Raw genomic sequence first — 16,228 nt, 5'->3', positions numbered from 1 at the left:
TACAAAAAAGGTACAAATGATAAGCGTTGAAAATGATAAGGGAAAGGATAAAGAGTAAAATAAATAATGACGCCCAACGTGGGAATCGAACTGACGCGGGTTTTGATACCACTCGGGAATGATGCTCGTGTACTGGAATCACTTGTGTTTCCCACGAGCTAATTGAGTCCCTTACTATGCCGTGGTTGAAATTGGTTAATGTAATGAATGTGTTTGTTGAATGCGAATACGTAATTAAAGTGGTGGAAATTGCTTAATGTAATGAATGTTGAATGCGAATGTTAGTTACAAATGATAAGCGTTGAAAATGATAAGCGGGAAGAATAAAGAGTAAAATAAATAATGACGCCCAATGTGGGAATCGAACCCACTACAGGAAACTGGCTCGGGTTGACATTGCCATTAAGAATGAATGGGGAAATAAAAGGCACAAATTTGCTAATTACTTAAAAACGGTAAATGTTATGAACGAGAAAAAAAGTGGCAAGCTTGCCATGAATCTTTGGAACGTGTGAAAGTTTGAACGAGGTGAATCGGTTGAAGCATGTGGGAGTAGTTGGATGTCAAAAAAGTGGGAGGAATAAGTTGTTTAATAAAAATAACTAGAATTGCAATTTCGGAAGAAATTGCGTGTGAAGGCGAAGGCAGATGTTCATTTACAAACGTCAAGCGTTAAAAATGATGAGCGGGAAGAATAGAAAGGGAAAATGAATTATTGTGAAATGAATGGTAAAATGTTACAAATGCATGTTACAAAAAGGTACAAATGATAAGGGTTAAAAATGAAATGTTACAAATGTTACAAAAAAGGTACAAATGATAAGGGGGAAGAATAAAGAGTAAAATAGTTTATGACGCCCAAAGTGGGAATCGAACCCACTACAGGAAACTGGCGCGGGTAGACATTGCCATTGTGTTTCCAACTGAGCTAATCAGGCTCCTTTCTCAGTAATGGTTGAATTTGGTTAATGTAATGAATGTGTTTGTTGAATGCGAATGCGTAATCAAAGTGGTGGAAATTGCTTAATGTAATGAATGTTGAATGCGAATGACAAAAGTTACAAATGATAACCGTTGAAAATGATAACCGTGAAGGATAAAGAGTAAAATAAATAATGACGCCCAATGTGGGAATCGAACTGACGCGGGTTTTGATACCACTCGGGAATGATGCTCGTGTACTGGAATCACTTGTGTTTCCCACGAGCTAATTGAGTCCCTTACTATGTCGTGGTTGCAATTGGTTAATGTAATGAATGTGTTTGTTGAATGCGAATACGTAATCAAAGTGGTGGAAATTGCTTAATGTAATGAATGTTGAATGCGAATGTTAGTTACAAATGATAAGCGTTGAAAATGATAAGCGGGAAGAATAAAGAGTAAAATAATTAATGACGCCCAATGTGGGAATCGAACCCACTACAGGAAACTGGCTCGGGTTGACATTGCCATTAAGAATGAATGGGGAAATAAAAGGCACAAATTTGCTAATTACTTAAAAACGGTAAATGTTATGAACGCGAAAAATACTGGCAAGCGTGCCATGAATTTTTGGAACGTGTGAAAGGTTGAACGAGGTGAATCGGTTGAAGCATGTGGGAGTAGTTAGATGTCAAAAAAGTGGGAGGAATAAGTTGTTTAATAATAAAGTACAATATCAATGTGTGAAGGCCTTCGCCTTCACACAATAATAAAGTAGAATAACAATGTGTGAAGGCCTTCGCCTTCACACAATTATTGTGAAATAAATGGGAAAATGTTACAAATACATGTTACAAAAAGGTACAAATGATAAGCGTTAAAAATGAAATGTTATAAATGTTACAAAAAAGGTACAAATGATAAGCGTTGAAAATGATAAGGGGAAGGATAAAGAGTAAAATAAATAATGACGCCCAATGTGGGAATCGAACTGACGCGGGTTTTGATACCACTCGGGAAAGATGCTCGTGTACTGGAATCACTTGTGTTTCCCACGAGCTAATTGTGTCCCTGTCTACATACTGGTTGAATTTGGTTAATGTAATGAATGTGTTTGTTGAATGCGAATACGTAATCAAAGTGGTGGAAATTGCTTAATGTAATGAATGTTGAATGCGAATGTTAGTTACAAATGATAAGCGTTGAAAATGATAAGCGGGAAGAATAAAGAGTAAAATAATTAATGACGCCCAATGTGGGAATCGAACCCACTACAGGAAACTGGCTCGGGTTGACATTGCCATTAAGAATGAATGGGGAAATAAAAGGCACAAATTTGCTAATTACTTAAAAACGGTAAATGTTATGAACGCGAAAAATACTGGCAAGCGTGCCATGAATTTTTGGAACGTGTGAAAGGTTGAACGAGGTGAATCGGTTGAAGCATGTGGGAGTAGTTAGATGTCAAAAAAGTGGGAGGAATAAGTTGTTTAATAACTAGAATTGCAATTTCGGAAGAAATTGCGTGTGAAGGCGAAGGCAGATGTTAAGTTACAAACGTTAAGCGTTAAAAATGATGAGCGGGAAGAATACAAAGGGAAAATAGATAATTGTGAAATAAATGGGAAAATGTTACAAATACATGTTACAAAAAGGTACAAATGATAAGCGTTAAAAATGAAACGTTACAAATGTTACAAAAAAGGTACAAATGATAAGGGGGAAGAATAAAGAGTAAAATAATTTATGACGCCCAAAGTGGGAATCGAACCCACTACAGGAAACTGGCGCAGGTTGACATTGCCATTGTGTTTCCAACTGAGCTAATCAGGTTCCTACCTCAGTACCTGTTGAATTTGGTTAATGTAATGAATGTGTTTGTTGAATGCGAATGCGTAATCAAAGTGGTGGAAATTGCTTAATGTAATGAATGTTGAATGCGAATGACAAAAGTTACAAATGATAACCGTTGAAAATGATAACCGGGAAGGATAAAGAGTAAAATAAATAATGACGCCCAATGTGGGAATCGAACTGACGCGGGTTTTGATACCACTCGGGAATGATGCTCGTGTACTGGAATCACTTGTGTTTCCCACGAGCTAATTGAGTCCCTTACTATGGAGTTGTTGAAATTGGTTAATGTAATGTATGTGTTTGTTGAATGCGAATACGTAATCAAAGTGGTGGAAATTGCTTAATGTAATGAATGTTGAATGCGAATGTTAGTTACAAATGATAAGCGTTGAAAATGATAAGCGGGAAGAATAAAGAGTAAAATAATTAATGACGCCCAATGTGGGAATCGAACCCACTACAGGAAACTGGCTCGGGTTGACATTGCCATTAAGAATGAATGGGGAAATAAAAGGCACAAATTTGCTAATTACTTAAAAACGGTAAATGTTATGAAGGGGAAAAAAGGTGGCAAGTTTGCCATGAATTTTTGGAACGTGTGAAAGTTTGAACGAGGTGAATCGGTTGAAGCATGTGGGAGTAGTTAGATGTCAAAAAAGTGGGAGGAATAAGTTGTTTAATAAAAATAATAATAAAGTAGAATAACAATGTGTGAAGGCCTTCGCCTTCACACAATAAAGTACAATATCAATGTGTGAAGGCCTTCGCCTTCACACAATAAAGTAGAATAACAATGTGTGAAGGCCTTCGCCTTCACACAATAACAATGTGTGAAGGCCTTCGCCTTCACACAACTAGAATTGCAATTTCGGAAGAAATTGCGTGTGAAGGCGAAGGCAGATGTTAATTTACAAACGTTAAGCGTTAAAAATGATGAGCGGGAAGAATGAAAAGGGAAAGAAATAATTGTGAAATAAATGGGAAAATTTTACAAATACATGTTACAAAAAGGTACAAATGATAAGCGTTAAAAATGAAATGTTACAAATGTTACAAAAAAGGTACAAATGATAAGCGTTGAAAATGATAAGGGGAAGGATAAAGAGTAAAATAAATAATGACGCCCAATGTGGGAATCGAACTGACGCGGGTTTTGATACCACTCGGGAACGATGCTCGTGTACTGGAATCACTTATGTTTCCCACGAGCTAATTGAGCCCCTTACTATGTACTGGTTGAATTTAGTTAATGTAATGAATGTGTTTGTTGAATGCGAATGCGTAATCAAAGTGGTGGAAATTGCTTAATGTAATGAATGTCGAATGCGAATGACAAAGGTTACAAATGATAACCGTTGAAAATGATAACCGGGAAGGATAAAGAGTAAAATAATTAATGACGCCCAATGTGGGAATCGAACCCACTACAGGAAACTGGCTCGGGTTGACATTGCCATTAAGAATGAATGGGGAAATAAAAGGCACAAATTTGCTAATTACACAAAAACGCTAAATGTTACGACCGAGAAAAATGATAGCAAACGTGACATGAATTTTTGGAACGTGTGCAAGTTTGAAAGGGATGAATCAGAAAATTTAAACGCTTCGCAATGAAAAGCACAACTGCACCCATCCAGAGTCAGAGTCAGCTTTATTGTCAATTCCTTTATGCCAAGACACAAAGAAATCGAAATTACATTCCCTCCATCCCACGGTGACGAGACACAGAAGACGAGTTACATACAAGTAAACAACAGGGGAGAGAGTTCAGGAGCCCCGCGCACAGACAATACTCTGGTTGGCTTTGTCTAATTTGGAACAAACAGACATACCATTGCGTTTTTCTGCAATGTTTAATGCAAGAAAACAAAATTTAGTATTTTTAACAGTTCTAAAAAGATATTTAACATGCACGTGAATTAAACTTACACTTTCGACCTGTCCCTCGACAGCAGGTTCAGCCACAATAGCCATTTCTCTCGTCGCCGATCTCACATTATAGTCGGGGACATTTTCCTCCGCGTTCTCAGTCGGGTCGTCTCTCGCGTTGATTTCCTCAATGCACATTTTCCTCCGCGTTCTCAGTCGGGTCGTCTCTCGCGTTGATTTCCTCAATGCACTCGAGTCTTTGCAGCTCACTCTCGGGAGCCAGGTGGCACCATTCGTTTACATTGAGCCCACTTTCCTCCTACTCTCTGATGGCATCTTCAATGTCTCCACTGTGTCTCTCGTACGTTTTTCTGTTCCTCTTGACGATTTCAGACACGCGCTCCACATGGTCGGCGTACGGTAACTGAACACAGGCGTGCTCGTGGAACAACTGAGAGGTGGGAAAGCGTTCAGATTTCAACTGGCAAACAGCACGATGAGGCAGGTACAGCTTGAGCAAGGTGCGGTTATATTCCTCTGGATTCTTTTGTTCTGAGAATTTACAATATTTGATGACCGCAGGTTTTTCTGTTCTTTTTTGTACAAACCCCCTATCGTTCAGCAGACGCAAAACGTTTTTACCTTTGACTTGTTTACCGTGAACAATTCTGCACTTTGATGCAAAATCAGCCAAGCACATTACTTCAAATTCCTCCGTTTGAGGTCTGCATTTATTTTTGTCTGGCAGCCCAATCATCCACACTTCGTGCGAGTCCTGGGTTTTGCCCTCAAGCAGCGAGAGAGGATAACTCATTTTCAGCGCATCGTCACTCGTTTGCACAAATATCACACTACGAGACGACTGTTTCATATGCAGGCTGCATGCGCGCGCCACACACTCCTGAGCACTCACTTCTCTCTTCTTGGAGTACGCTTGCATAATTTGTTTCATTTCGTCGCTCTCGTTGACATTTTCGTTGCGGGAGTTTTCAATAACCGATTTCAGGTATTGGCTCAGACCGTGTTCCGCTTTGCTTATGTAGCTGCAGATGTATGCGATGCAAGAATAGGCATTCAGGATGTATTGGATGTCCAGATTTCCATCCCAGGCAAGAAGCAAATGGCGGTTGTAGTAGTTGACCCAGCAGTCCTTGGGTTCTCGCTTAAGCACGACAGAACTCGACGAGGCCGTCAGGTGCAAACAGTTCACAAAGTCGTCACCGGTGAGCTCACAATTAGCCAGTAGCTGAGGCAAAGTCAGGGACGAGGTTTCAGGCTCATTCAGGAGATTTAGCACGGGAACAAGCTTGGCGTTGGCCGCCGAGCGATTCTCCGCGGGTCGATTTCGATTGTCATCGTCTACGGGCGCAGGTCTGATGATCGTCATTTCACGGCACGGTTGTTTGGGGAATCCAAAACGGCAATTTGCACCCTGGTGTTTGACACTCGTTTTGGAGTGACTTTTGCTGTGCATCTGAACTTCTGTGACTTTTTTGTACAATTCGGGTTCCTTTTGCGGGTCCGGCAGCTCAGCGGAGATGTAGCGGGATACAAAATCACAGATGGCTTTGTCTGAGGATTCCTCAAATACAGGGGCATCTTTAACCCACATGAGGCAATGAATGTGAGGACTTCCTCTGTGCTGAAACTCCAATCGGTAGTCAACAACTTCACCAATCGGTTGCGCCGGAGAGAGGATCAAATCTCTGAACAGAGCTTCCACACGTTTGTCAAACATGCGAATTGTCGTCACCGGATTGCCGCGTAGAATTTCGCACTTGGTAGCCCAGTCCAATCCAGCAAAATTCACTACTTCACCTTGTTGCGCTTTAATGGCAGTGATGACCTCTTCCCGACGCATTTCAGCAGCAGAAAATGTGCAAAAGAACGTGGGTGTACCCAGCTGTCGGATCATTGCAAAAAGATCTTTGGTCGTTCTCTCCCAATAGGCTGGCGTGCCTCTCAGTGGCGTCATGAAGCGGACGGCGTCTTTGCTGCGCACCAGTTTTTCAACTTGACGTTTGTCCTGAAGCATAGCGTTGGTAATTCTCCAACCATCTCGGGTAAACGGTTTACCTTTGCGTAGCTGTATTGACATGCTCGACGTCGCCTGGTAGATTTCGGTCACGAACTGTGCAAAGAACAAGTAGGTCGGATCCCTCGCAAAACGTTCATCCACGCAACACAGTCGGGTTTTGAAATACTTGCTCCGTGTGAGTTTCATCGGTCTCTCTTCATCGAGCGTGTTTTGCCCGCTAGGGAACTGCACTGGAAAAGCCATGGCCTCGAGTTTGGGAGTTTTGAAAAAGCTTACTGGGTTATTTCTTTCTGCAGGAGCAACAGAGTAAATGCCCTCAGTGAAACTCATAATTTCCTCTGACACGTCACTCGGTTGGAGACACGATTCAAGTATAACTCCACCGTTAGGTTGATCACCATCTTCTGGATTTCCTTGTTGCTGATTGTTACCCCTGTTGACATTTTGTAACTCACTGTTCATTCCACGCAGAGCTTCACTCTCAAATCTGTATATCTCCTCCAGGGCTTCCTCATTGTACTCGATGTCGCTAATTTCCGCTTCATCTGAGCCGCTCTCGTCATCAGTGAGGGTTGGGTCGCAAAGGTCCGGATCGTCGCGGATAGTTATGCTTCTGTATTGCGGATGAATTTACTTCAGTTTTATCAGAGCGCTCATTAGCTTGGACCAAGTGACAGTTTGAAAAAACTGATGGCCTTTGTAGCAAAGTCGTCTCTACAGTTTCACGCTCAACATCTGCGACTTACTTCTTAATCTCGGCAAGGCATTGACTGTCTCCTGTACTTCCGACGGCACGCACACATTTCCGCGAATGGCTCGTTGTTGACCTTTGGGAAGCGGTACAATTTTGGCAAACGCTATGCATTTGGAAATGAGGTGTCTCTCTAATATGTTCAATCCACGCAGTTCTGTTGGAATATCAGCTAGCGTGAGATTGTTTGCAACAGCGATTGCTGGCATTTTACCATCTTTGAGATGTGTGTGGCAGGCGTGACATATCCACTCTAGTTTTCTTTCAGCCGGTACTCTACACGACGTATGACATTCATCGTGACAAATATGAACAAGTTGTCCCGTGAGACAACGTGCAACAACATCTCGGTTCTGCTTATAAAGGAGACGCCGACAAGACTGTACCTGGTTGGGAAATAAGGCTCTGTGGCAAACTGTGCAAACAAACGTGGGTCCGTTCTTAATTTGGTCTTTGAACAGGTCCACGGCTTTCATTAACGCACATTCATTTCGCTCTCTACATAGCCGATTTATGATTTTGTATTTTTGTAAAATCGTACTTGCTCTGGTAATTGTTTTATTACGCAATGAATCAGATTTTGTTCTCGTAACGGGATAACAGGATTGCTTGAATAACGGTGTTTAAAGTAAAAGCGCTGTCTAGAATTAAATCTAAAATCGTCAAGATAACGCTGTGTAATATACATGCGCTGTCTTGTTTTAAATGCAAGATTGTCACGGTAACGTTCTGTAATGTAAGTACGTTGTCTTGCTTTAAACTCAGGGTCATCACGGTAACATTGCGTTGCGTAGGTACGCTGTCTTGCATTGAACTCAGGGTCGTCACGGTAACGTTGCGTTACGTAGGAACATTGCCTTGCATTAAACTCAGGGTCATCACTGTAACGTTGCGTTACGTAGGAACGTTGCCTTGCATTAAACTCAGGGTCGTCACGGTAACGTTGCGTTCTGTAGGTGCATCGTCCCATTCGAAAACAATCATCTGTCTTATAACGAAGTAAGAAGCGGGAATGATTCTTCTTCTTAAAGATATGATCAGTCCTACAACGTTGCGTATAATAGGACTTTTGTTTCGTGCGAAAATGTACGTCTTGCTGATAACGCTTTGTAACATAACACCTCTTCCTCTGTCTTGTCTCTAAATTTTGACTGTACCTTTCCTTATTTCTCAGATTTTTATTCCTTCTCTTTAGTTCCTGTTTTATACGTCTTTGTTCAGATTTAGCATTCAAATTTACTTGTGCCTTCATTCGTCTTAGAAATTTTCTCCTACTTGATTTTGGATTTTTTGACAAGCGTTGGAGCTCTTTACCTGTAGTCCAAGAAACCACTTCGCCTCTTCCACCTTGAGCGGAATGATGAGCGGGAAGAATACAAAGGGAAAATAGATAATTGTGAAATAAATGGGAAAATGTTACAAATACATGTTACAAAAAGGTACAAATGATAAGCGTTAAAAATGAAACGTTACAAATGTTACAAAAAAGGTACAAATGATAAGCGTTGAAAATGATAAGGGGGAAGAATAAAGAGTAAAATAATTTATGACTCCCAATGTGGGAATCGAACCCACTACAGGAAACTGGCTCGGGTTGACATTTCCATTGTGTTTCCGACTGAGCTAATGAGGATCCTTCCTTCTTGCTGGTTGAATTTGGTTAATGTAATGAATGTGTTTGTTGAATGCGAATGCGTAATCAAAGTGGTGGAAATTGCTTAATGTAATGAATGTTGAATGCGAATGACAAAAGTTACAAATGATAACCGTTGAAAATGATAACCGGGAAGTATAAAGAGTAAAATAAATAATGACGCCCAATGTGGGAATCGAACTGCCGCGGGTTTTGATACCACTCGGGAATGATGCTCGTGTACTGGAATCACTTGTGTTTCCCACGAGCTAATTGAGTCCCTTACTATGTCGTGGTTGCAATTGGTTAATGTAATGAATGTGTTTGTTGAATGCGAATACGTAATCAAAGTGGTGGAAATTGCTTAATGTAATGAATGTTGAATGCGAATGTTAGTTACAAATGATAAGCGTTGAAAATGATAAGCGGGAAGAATAAAGAGTAAAATAATTAATGACGCCCAATGTGGGAATCGAACCCACTACAGGAAACTGGCTCGGGTTGACATTGCCATTAAGAATGAATGGGGAAATAAAAGGCACAAATTTGCTAATTACTTAAAAACGGTAAATGTTATGAACGCGAAAAATACTGGCAAGCGTGCCATGAATTTTTGGAACGTGTGAAAGGTTGAACGAGGTGAATCGGTTGAAGCATGTGGGAGTAGTTAGATGTCAAAAAAGTGGGAGGAATAAGTTGTTTAACTAGAATTTTGCAATTTCTGGAGAAATTGCGTGTGAAGGCGAAATGTATGAATAACTTCTTCGGGGAATGCTGCCGAACGATGTTGAAACGTGTTGAATTACTTGAGAAATGTAGAATATTTGGAGAATTTGTGGTGAATTTCAAAATAAAAGATGTGAAGTTTTTGGTAAGTGGGAAGTTGTGGAATAGGTAGAAAAATGATGAACAGTTGAAAGTTGGAATGGGTTGAATCGGTTGAAAAATGTAGAAATGAGAAGGGAAAAAGGAATTGGGTGTGAATTTCAAAATAAAAGATGTGAAGGTTTTGGGAAGTTGTGGAATAGGTCGAAAAATGATGAACAGTTGAAAGTTGGAATGGGTTGAATCGGTTGAAAAATGTAGAAATGAGAAGGGAAAAGGGAATTGGGTGTGAATTTCAAAATAAAAGATGTGAAGTTTTTGGTAAGTGGGAAGTTGTGGAATAGGTAGAAAAATGATGAACAGTAGAAAGTTGGAATGGGTTGAATCGGTTGAAAAATGTAGAAATGAGAAGGGAAAAGGGAATTGGGTGTGAATTTCAAAATAAAAGATGTGAAGTTTTTGGTAAGTGGGAAGTTGTGGAATAGGTAGAAAAATGATGAACAGTTGAAAGTTGGAATGGATTGAATCGGTTGAAAAATGTAGAAATGAGAAGGGAAAAGGGAATTGGGTGTGAATTTCAAAATAAAAGATGTGAAGTTTTTGGTAAGTGGGAAGTTGTGAAATAGGTAGAAAAATGATGAACAGTTGAAAGTTGGAATGGGTTGAATCGGTTGAAAAATGTAGAAATGAGAAGGGAAAAAGGAATTGGGTGTGAATTTCAAAATAAAAGATGTGAAGTATTTGGTAAGTGGGAAGTTGTGGAATAGGTAGAAAAATGATGAACAGTTGAAAGTTGGAATGGGTTGAATCGGTTGAAAAAAGTAGAAATTAGAGTACAAAAACGGAATTTGAGAGAATTTTGGTTGAATTTCAAAATAAAAGATGTGAAGTTTTTGGTAAGTGGGAAGTTGTGGAATAGGTAGAAAAATGATGAACAGTTGAAAGTTGGAATGGGTTGAATCGGTTGAAAAATGTAGAAATGAGAAGGGAAAAGGAAATTGGGTGTGAATTTCAAAATAAAAGACGTGAAGTTTTTGGTAAGTGGGAAGTTGTGGAATAGGTAGAAAAATGATGAACAGTTGAAAGTTGGAATGGGTTGAATCGGTTGAAAAATGTAGAAATGAGAAGGGAAAAGGAATTGGGTGTGAATTTCAAAATAAAAGATGTGAAGCTTTTGGTAAGTGGGAAGTTGTGGAATCGGTAGAAAAATAATGAACAGTTGAAAATTGGAATGGGTTGAATCGGTTGAAAAATGTAGAAATGAGAAGGGAAAAGGAAATTGGGTGTGAATTTCAAAATAAAAGATGTAAAGTTTTTGGTAAGTGGGAAGTTGTGGAATAGGTAGAAAAATGATGAACAGTTGAAAGTTGGAATGTGTTGAATCGGTTGAAAAATGTAGAAATGAGAAGGGAAAAGGAATTGGGTGTGAATTTCAAAATAAAAGATGTGAAGCTTTTGGTAAGTGGGAAGTTGTGAAATCGGTAGAAAAATAATGAACAGATGAAAGTTGGAATGGGTTGAATCGGTTGAAAAATGTAGAAATTAGAGTAGAAAAACGAAATTTTAGAGAATTTTGGTTGAATTTCAAAATAAAAGATGTGAAGTTTTTGGTAAGAGGGACGTTGTGGAATAGGTAGGCAAAAGATGAACAGTTGAAAGTTGGAACGAGTTGAATCGGTTGAAAAATGTAGAAGTTAGAGGTGAAAAACGAAATTTTGTGAAAATTTGTCGGAATTTTTAACGTGAAAACGTGAAATTTTCGAATTTGGGAATTTTGGGAATGTCGAGAATCCTTCCGAATGTGATTAGAATGTGCTGAATGATGTGAATTTCAAATTGGAACGACGTAAATGTGAAATGTCGTATGTGCCATTAAGAATGAATGGGGAAAAATTTGTCGGAATTTTGGGAATTTTGCGGAATCGGTAAATTTTCGGAACGAGAAAAATACAAGCGCTCGTCGCGTGAATATTTGGAATACGTGAAAAGTGGAATGGAGTGAATCGGATGAATTATGTGGAAGATGAAACGTGTCAAAAAAGTGTGGAGAAACGTAGAGAATAATAATAACTAGAATTGCAATTTCGGAAGAAATTGCGTGTGAAGGCGAAGGCAGATGTTAAGTTACAAACGTTAAGCGTTAAAAATGATGAGCGGGAAGAATACAAAGGGAAAATAGATAATTGTGAAATAAATGGGAAAATGTTACAAATACATGTTACAAAAAGGTACAAATGATAAGCGTTAAAAATGAAACGTTACAAATGTTACAAAAAAGGTACAAATGATAAGCGTTGAAAATGATAAGGGGGAAGAATAAAGAGTAAAATAATTTATGACTCCCAATGTGGGAATCGAACCCACTACAGGAAACTGGCTGTCAAACGTGCACTTTCCAATAAAGTGCCTCCGGCTCCCCGGTAACGGGTTCGATAAGCCGGGGCGAAGGGACTCGTCCGCAGCTGACCACCCGAGTCAAATTAATCCTCTTGGAATCAACCTAACTTCTATACGACGTCAATCCCGCTTAAATCATCCGACGCGCAAGCCGAGTAACTCAATTCGAGGCAAGTCGCCGGTATGACCACGCCGTAATGATGGCTCCCTTCATTTGTTTGATGTTGGTAATTCGTTACGGATGCTTTTAGATGCCTCTGTTAAGGCCTCAGGGATTCGTTAGTCTATAGCGCCCCGTAGCGCTGCTCTCGCCGAAGTAACTTTTAATATGGCCCTGCTGTGGCCGGGTTGGGGAAGTAACGAGATTACTTCCCTTTTTTCAGTGGAAAGTCAGATTGACTACAGTATGACAATGATAGGGTTGAAAAGAGAACTTTAATACATTAATCACTAATTCCAATGTTGTCTATATAAACACTTAACCGTACAGGCGTAATTACTTCTGAAGGCAAATTAACCCCTCATGATCATCCAAAGCGGCTCTTGATGCGGCCCGAGCGAATTAAATACTTTTGCTCAGGCCCCGTTCCGCTTTTGCTGCAGGAGCGAGCCTACTTCCCCTTTTTCCGGGAGCCAGTCCAAATAGCAGAAGTAGGACTATGACAGCGCTTAAGAATAAGTTTATCACATTATTCACTAATCCTACCGGCATATATAACCACTTAGCCGCAAAAGCGCTTCCTCGCACTCTATTGTTTCCGACAAACTGATATTTCACTTAATACGGGTTCAAGTGATTTAATCGAATTATTATTATTATCCGGTAATAAATTCTGAAGGCAATTTAGTCCCTTAGAAGCATTCAAAGTAGTTTTGACGCGGCCGGAGTAAATCAAACACTTTGGCTCAAGTTTTGACGCGGCCGGGGTAAATCAAACACTTTGGCTCAGGCCCCGTTGCGCTCTTGATGGAGCCGCAAGCCTACTTCCCTTTTCTCCGGGAGCACGTCAAATTAGCAGAAGTAAGACTATTACAGTGTTTAAGAATAAATTTAATACTTTATTAACTAATTCTAGCGATATATATATATATATAACCACTTAACCGTAAAAGCGCTTCCTCGCACTCAATTGTCTCAGACTACACGATATTCTATTTAATATGGGTTCAAGGTGATTCAATCGAATGGTTATTATCCTGTAATTAATTCTGAAGGCAAATTAATCCCTCAAAATTGTTCAAAGTAGTTTTTGACGCGGCCCAAGTAAATTAAATACTTTTGATCGGCCCCGTTCTGCTTTTGCGAAAGCCGCAAGCCCACTTCTCTTTTTTTCGGAAGTAAATCAAATTAGCAGAAGTATGGCAAAAACAAAGTTTGGAAATAAATCTGATTCTTTAGTCTCTAATTCTTAAAATCTCCCGTTAATAAATCGACTCATCAACCCATCCACAAACAATCGACTGCATAACTTATACAAATTAGCGCACAACGAATTAAATGAGTATATACAACTCTTTTTATTGAAGAAACTTGAAATAAAATTACAAATCACAATCCTCCAAAAACTGAACAATTCCACTCACTGATGCCCTTGCAAATACAATCATTCAATCCCGGAGTAATTTTGATTGCAACAATTAAATCAGAAAAGAGGAAAATGAGGGTACCAATTGGGGGTTATTTTTTGGTGGAAATAAAGTCGAGTGATCAATTCGATCTTATCTCTAAATCTAATTTAGAAACTAGTTTTGGCCATGAGGGGATCCCACTACCCCGATAATTTGGCTCCTTTCCCGCACGGAGATACAGAAGGAGTCGGTCCTCTCACCTAGTTTCTCAAGCAAAATTGTCCAGTCCAATTCTTTTGAGTGAATCCAAGTTAATCCGTGCCAGCAATCTTGCGTCTCACACAAAAATCTCGAAGGCTTTGGAAAAAGTCTTGAAACTCCTATCGGCTTCTGTTCACTTGACCGCGATCAGGAGAGAGCCCTGTCGATGGCCAGGGTGGCCTTTTTATAGACTTTTCTGGCCCTTCCCTTTTCCGCTTGCCTCTATACCGTCCAGTTTCCCACGCCTACGGCTTCTATACTGTCCAGTTTCCCACGCCTACGGCTTCTATACTGTCCAGTTTCCCACGCCTACGGCTTCTATACTGTCCAGCTTCCCACGCTCATCCCCTGCGGTTTTTCCGGGCAGCTCGTTTCCGGCTCACTCTTTCCACTGAAATTCTGTGGAAACCCCCCTTGGCAGGCACCCTGCTTCCTCTTTTCTTTACTTCTCCTTTTTTAAAACCAATACTTTAAAGTCAGACTTTGGTCAACCATTAAATCAAAATAAATCAAAGCCTTTGAATTGATCTCTTTCTTTTCTCTTTTTAACACACCCCTATTCTCATAAGGGTGGGCAGCTTAGTCCCATTCTGTGATAATATTGCTTTAAGCCGTTACAGAATATATTTCAGCCAAGCAATTGAAATAAAACATAAAAAATAAAATGAAATAATAAAACCAAGAACTCATCTGTTTTACCCTTTTTAACACACCCCTATTCTCATAAGGGTGGGCAGCTTAGTCCAATTCTGTGATAATATTGCTTTAAGCGGTTACAGAATATATTTCAGCCAAGCTAGTAAAATAAAATACAATTAAAAGAATAATAAAAAACCACCTTTGTGCTCTCGTGTGTGTTCCATTGATCAGACCACGCTCAATTTTGGTTTCCGGCTACGATTTGGCACCATCTTTTGGAAAATTTTAGAATTTCAGTTTGGCCAATTCACTCCCTACTATTTAACTCTGATTTTGCCCCATCTGCTGTTTAAATTTTGGAATGTCCGCCCTGCCAATTTATTCCTGGGAGCAATCCATACTCATTCTCTTGCACCATTTGTTCCCCAATTCCCGCGTTACATGACAGTTTCCGACTGAGCTAATGAGGATCCTTCCTTCTTGCTGGTTGAATTTGGTTAATGTAATGAATGTGTTTGTTGAATGCGAATGCGTAATCAAAGTGGTGGAAATTGCTTAATGTAATGAATGTTGGATGCGAATGACAAAAGTTACAAATGATAACCGTTGAAAATGATAACCGGGAAGGATAAAGAGTAAAATAAATAATGACGCCCAATGTGGGAATCGAACTGACGCGGGTTTTGATACCACTCGGGAATGATGCTCGTGTACTGGAATCACTTGTGTTTCCCACGAGCTAATTGAGTCCCTTGCTATGTCGTGGTTGCAATTGGTTAATGTAATGAATGTGTTTGTTGAATGCGAATACGTAATCAAAGTGGTGGAACTTGCTTAATGTAATGAATGTTGAATGCGAATGTTAGTTACAAATGATAAGCGTTGAAAATGATAAGCGGGAAGAATAAAGAGTAAAATAATTAATGACGCCCAATGTGGGAATCGAACCCACTACAGGAAACTGGCTCGGGTTGACATTGCCATTAAGAATGAATGGGGAAATAAAAGGCACAAATTTGCTAATTACTTAAAAACGGTAAATGTTATGAACGCGAAAAATACTGGCAAGCGTGCCATGAATTTTTGGAACGTGTGAAAGGTTGAACGAGGTGAATCGGTTGAAGCATGTGGGAGTAGTTAGATGTCAAAAAAGTGGGAGGAATAAGTTGTTTAATAATAAAGTACACTAGAATTGCAATTTCGGAAGAAATTGCGTGTGAAGGCGAAGGCAGATGTTAAGTTACAAACGTTAAGCGTTAAAAATGATGAGCGGGAAGAATACAAAGGGAAAATAGATAATTGTGAAATAAATGGGAAAATGTTACAAATACATGTTACAAAAAGGTACAAATGATAAACGTTAAAAATGAAACGTTACAAATGTTACAAAAAAGGTACAAATGATAAGCGTTGAAAATGATAAGGGGGAAGAATAAAGCGTAAAATAATTTGACTCCCAATGTGGGAA

The 16,228-nt window shown here is 39.6% G+C and overlaps 1 protein-coding gene across 10 annotated transcripts in view; it reads right to left on the bottom strand.

Moving 5' to 3' along the window:
* The window catches only part of LOC133166665 (ATP-dependent DNA helicase PIF1-like), a 31,234-nt gene extending 15,802 nt beyond the window's left edge, over window positions 1-15,432 (bottom strand). For 2 of the 10 annotated variants that reach the window (XM_061296776.1, XM_061296775.1), the window contains exon 1: window positions 14,121-15,432. The gene's annotated coding sequence lies outside the window, so the exon portion shown is untranslated. The remainder of the gene's footprint in view (window positions 1-14,120) is intronic. The other 8 variants (XM_061296774.1, XM_061296773.1, XM_061296778.1 and 5 more) reach the window with 6 other exon arrangements.
* Between the last annotated feature and the right edge of the window lie 796 nt (window positions 15,433-16,228).

This window comes from Syngnathus typhle, linkage group LG14, assembly GCF_033458585.1.
Source record: "Syngnathus typhle isolate RoL2023-S1 ecotype Sweden linkage group LG14, RoL_Styp_1.0, whole genome shotgun sequence".
Lineage (NCBI taxonomy): Eukaryota > Metazoa > Chordata > Actinopteri > Syngnathiformes > Syngnathidae > Syngnathus > Syngnathus typhle.
Note: the sequence above shows the minus strand (reverse complement) of the source record. Positions and strands in the feature narration are given on the sequence as shown.